At 36.1% G+C, this 5247-nt stretch overlaps 1 pseudogene; it reads left to right on the top strand.

Moving 5' to 3' along the window:
- The first annotated feature begins 727 nt into the window (after positions 1–727).
- On the top strand, positions 728–2289 carry LOC104854367 (annotated as a pseudogene).
- The last annotated feature ends 2958 nt before the right edge of the window (positions 2290–5247 follow it).

Below are 5247 nucleotides of genomic sequence, written 5' to 3'. Positions count from 1 at the left end.
GAGGAATCCTGTCTAGCAGTTTTCTTTCTCCATTTAATTATCTTAACAAATTTTAGATGACCATTGAGAACCAGATCATAACAATTACATTATTCTTGACTAAAGATTCCTGAGTTGTTATACACAGACAACAATATGTATTGCATTTGTAAAATCAGTCTTGACATCATTTTGTTCAGCCACATGGGTGGAAGCATATGTTTTACTCTAATAACATTTATCTACAAGCCAATTTAAATTACAGACAAATATTTTAAAAATCTAAAAAGTCAAAAAAAAAAGAAAAAAATTTGCTCAAATAAAACTGCTGTAAGACAGATTGGACAGAATAGATGGACAAACACACATATGACAACTTGTCTAGAAAGCCAGAGTGCACTCGTATATATTTGGCCAAGTCAAATCATAATAAACTTTTTATAGTTTTTAGGTTTGTGCTATAAATAAGACTAGTTAGAACTTTTGTAGGTCAATTAACAGATTTCTTGTAATAAGAATCACGAATTGTGCCAAGGCCTCCTCTGCTGTGCTGAGGGTTCCAGCCGGCGAGGAGCAGAAGCTGCTGTGAAGAGCAAACTCCATTGCGACCAAGCTCCAGCAGGCCCTGCAGCCACAGTGAGCCTTGGCAGGGGTACACCCAGCAGATCCTGCAGCCTCACACCAGTGGGCACCTGGGGCAGGCATCCCTGTGGGGAGAGGTGGCAGGGGTGGTGGCCAAGCTTGCCTCATGCTGGTGTGGTTCTGCTGCTGCTCCCTGGCCAGGTATTTAAGAAATTATAGTGACACGGAAACTAAAGGAGAGATTTTTTTAATTCCTTAGTGCAGTATTTTGATGACAATTTGGTGTAAAAAGTTAAAGTGATGCCATTAGTTGAAGAAACTTTTTTAGTTGAAGATTCATCAGTGACTTTGACTGTGGTCATAATAGGAAACGGAACTGCAGGAATATGCTTTTCCTACATGTTATCAGTCTATAGACCACATTAATCATCAGAAGCAATACACCCAAATACAATATTGCATAGTAAATTAGAGGAAGCAAGACATCTCTCCATTGTTGATCAGGACTTGGAATAACTGTCCAAGGCCCTGAGGGTTTTACATCCAATCCAATTGCAGTACTTTTTGATACACTTCTTCATCCAGGTGCTGACTTTATATATGAATATGAAAGGCACCATATTGACAATCAGCTTTGGAAATTGGATGGAGCCACCTGGACTGAAATTTAAAGATTGGGTGTCTAGCAAATGAAGGTACCTAAAAGGTAAAAGAGTTATGCCAGAGGAAATAGCTCTCTACTATAAACATTATGTAAAAGTCATGGGTATTCAGAAGAATTTCAGAGAAAATACTTACATAACCTCTGTATCAAGACTCTACAGAGATCAATATGACAGTAATGCTCAAGACAGAGATATTTCAACAGAACATTTACATATCAAGAAGTCAAAATTTGTCAAGAGAAACAAGGAAATCAGAGGTTATCAGCAAATAGCACATCATTCTCATGTTCCCTTTTGCCTCTTTGCTGAGAATGTATCTCTAGCAACTGGAACATTGGATTCTCCAGCCTATCTGGTAATTGAAGGGGAAGATTTTCCTTTTGCATTTCATTCAATGCCTGAATTTGGAGCTGCTGTAAGCAAAGGAACATTGCATGGCAAAGTGGATCCAGTGTTAACTGTCGGTTCTGGGCTTAATGCAGCTGATGCAGTACTGTGTGCTTATAACTATGATATTCCTGTGACCCATGTATTTCACAAAAGAGTAACTGATGCAAGCTTGATTTTCAAACAGCTTCCCAAAAAGCTCTATCCCAAATATCATAAAGTTTATCATGTGATGTGTACTCCGTCATATTCTACAGACTCAAATGTTTTATCTGATTATACCAGTTTTCCTGAGCACCATGTGCTTTTCTTTAAGTCTGACATGAAATGTGTTCTTCAAAGTGTTTCTGGATTGAAGAAAATATTTAAACTGTCTGCAGCAGTAGTATTCATAAGTTCTCATCCCAATCTGTCTTTTCTTAAAGAACAAGGGTGTTACCTTGGGCATAACTCAAGCCAGCCAATCTCATGTAAGAATAATCCTGTGGAAATAAATGCATATACCTATGAATGTGTTAAAGAAGCCAACCTTTTTGCATTGGGTCCTCTGGTTGGAGACAATTTTTTCCAATTTTTAAAGGGAGGGGCATTAGGTGTCACATGCTATTTAGCTATAAGAGAGAAGAAAAAGCAGTATTTATTTGTTGAAAGAGGAGGAGGAGATGGAGTAGCTTAGAGCAATTTTACAAGTAACTTAAACAGACAGTTTACCAGTAAAGATTTTTAATAGTGGTTTTGCAGTGTACTGGCTTGAATTTTCTGGACTTGAATTAACTGGAGGAAAGCCTCAAGCTACAGTAACTTCATTTTTTATGGTTACCAGAACTTAGAGTCCTGATTTTTATTGTAATGTATCAAAAGTGTCACTGTGAAACAAATAGAAACACTGCCAACTTGGTATACTTTAAGCTTTCTCTTAACTAAAGCATTCTTTTTCTTCCACACAATTTTGTGCTCATTTTTTGTTATTTTTTAATTTTAAAATAGTGCAACATAAAATCAATAAAAAACATACAGTTATTATGTAAGGCAAGAAGTTGTCCTTACTACATACTAGGCCAACTTGCTTCTCAAAAAATGACCTAAGGACTAGCAGCATTAGCTTCATCTATAGTTAGAAATGTAGGCACTCTGTAGACCCCACAGAATAATCAGAAACTGCATTCTTAGAAGATCCCTCAGGGATAGGTTTGCACACTAAAGTTTTTCAGACATGTTCATCTAGATGGTAATGAATTATAAAGTATTCTGGGGTGGGATAAAGGTAGGAGACATTTTCAACTCAGGTTTTATTTATTTAAGAATTATCACTTGTATAAGTCTAATTTATTACCAAATATGATGTTTTTTAAAAACATTTTTCTTGTTGAAAGCATGACAGGTACTTCATATTCTTAACATCTAATAATTTAAACATTCCAATAATGTTGCTATATACTGTGACATCTAAGAACCCACCAAGATATTTTTCAGAGGTTTATCCTCTCCTTAACATCACAACATCTAATTAATCTAATTTGCAATTCAATGAATTGTGGATGACACTACTTATCACTGTATGAACACAGAGTTAATGTCACTAAAACTAAGATTTGGGCATGGAAAGTACTTCTGAAATTGTAACTCTGGGTATTGTCAGAATTCAAGCTTAATGTGGAATGAAGTAAAACTTTCTTTTCCATTCTAAGATGATTATTTTTAAAAAGAATCAAGAATTAAAAAACTTTTACACTGTGAAAGCAAAGACTTTTTTAAGATGGTCCCTAGGCTGACAGTTTATCTGATTTGAATCTAGATATATAGGCTTTTTATTGTTGTTTGGATAGCCACAGTTGTTGGATAGTACAGGTGATAGCCAAAACTGCTGTTTTGATAGCCTCATGTAATGGCTTCCTCTAGAGACCAGGCTGCTAAAAAGTAATTTTTTTTCTCTTTTCTTCTCTAACTATTTCTAAGGGTGGGTGTGTACACCAAGTCTGGGTGTAGAAGTAGAAAGAGGGGTAGCATCCATTTGAGCTAAGTATGTATTTCACACAGTAGAGGAAGGTTTGTTTGGGTTCCAATCTGCCCAACTGTAGATGTCTACCTATAACAGTTTTTTTTTCTATTTTGTCTGTGACCCTTAGACCATACTTCAATATAGGTCTTTCATTTTCAGAGCTTCAGTTAGAGTATCTCTGAGAATAGTGGCCAGTCTGGCAAGATGACCTGGAAAGATATCATGACAAGAGGCAGTCCTTTGGGGACTGGGGCTGTGCCTATATTTTAATACTTGTTTTTGCTTAAAACTGTTGTTAAACTCATAAAGTTCCCTAGGAATGTCTCATTGTACCAATGAATTTGTCTGCATTATAAAAATCATTCATTCTTCCCTGTGCTATAAGAAGAGCCAGAATCATTCTTGAGGGGAAAAGGAAGTAAGATAAATTAATCTCTAGTTCTACCTGAGGACTGAAAGGCAGATAAACTCATACTAAAACTTTTCCATTTTTTTTGAGAGTTTTAGGACTAAATCTAGACCCATTTTTTAAAAAAATATGGCCCATCATATTAAAAAGCTTCTGCACTGCAATAGAAACCACCAACAGAGCTAAGAGACAACCTACAATGTGGGCAAAATTTTTATAGGAAAATGGATGCACTTTGAGGCCATACTCTTCAGTGAAATAAGACACACATGTGTAAATACTGAATAGTTTATGTGGTGTGAAAAACTAAAAATGTAAATAAGATTCAAATTGTATAAGTGATAATGTGAAATAGGGAGAAAAGGGCTAAATGTGCAGGGGAAGTGGGAAGGGTAGGGGAAAGGAAATAAGTGACAAGAAAAAATATGAGAAAATGAAAAAATGGGAAACAAAGTTTTCATAAATAGGGAAGGATGGAGGGAGTGAAGGGGGGGCAGGGGTATGGAGGAAAATGAAAACCAAGAAGTGTCATATAGAGGTACACAATCCCAATGATGAATATAACTGTACTGTATACTTAAAAAGTACCAATAAACTCAATAAGATAAAAAAGTATGGCCCAGAGATAAGTGAAAGTCAGCTTCATTCTAGAACGCTTCCAGGGAGGGGAAACTCACAATTTTGGAAACATGGTACTGAAATCCAGCAACCACAGAGCAGGAAATTTCCTTGAACTAAACACAGTTTAAAACTGCATTATTTTTTAGGGTTAGAAATGTGGAGAAAGGACAGAAGAGTGACTGTAAGTATGGCACAAGAACTAAATCCTAATCATCTCAGGTGCAGGAAGACAATTATGATCAAGAACTTTTCCCAGAGTGAATCTCTAATCTTTAGCAAAACATGTCTCCAGAGACAAAGTGTTGCCAAGGAAAAAATTAAACCAATAATCAAAGAACCTGAATAGCTGATTTTTCGGCTCTTGAAAGAGAAAGAGAAAAAAATCAAAGTAGTAATCAGATTCCCAGGTTAAAATATAGGTATCTACCTCAAAGAGCTGGGACTAGAGGTTCCACTTGACCCAGTCATCTCTCTGCTGGGTATCTTTCCAAAAGAATTAAAAGAATAATATCACAGTGATATATGCACACCTATGTTTATAGTAGCACTGTTTGTAATACCTAAAACTTGGAAATAGCCCATTAGTTCATCAGTTGGAGACTGGA

The sequence above is a fragment of the Fukomys damarensis genome, unplaced genomic scaffold, assembly GCF_012274545.1.
Source record: "Fukomys damarensis isolate Sample0158 unplaced genomic scaffold, DMR_v1.0_HiC HiC_scaffold_39, whole genome shotgun sequence".
NCBI classification, from domain to species: domain Eukaryota; kingdom Metazoa; phylum Chordata; class Mammalia; order Rodentia; family Bathyergidae; genus Fukomys; species Fukomys damarensis.
Note: the sequence above shows the minus strand (reverse complement) of the source record. Positions and strands in the feature narration are given on the sequence as shown.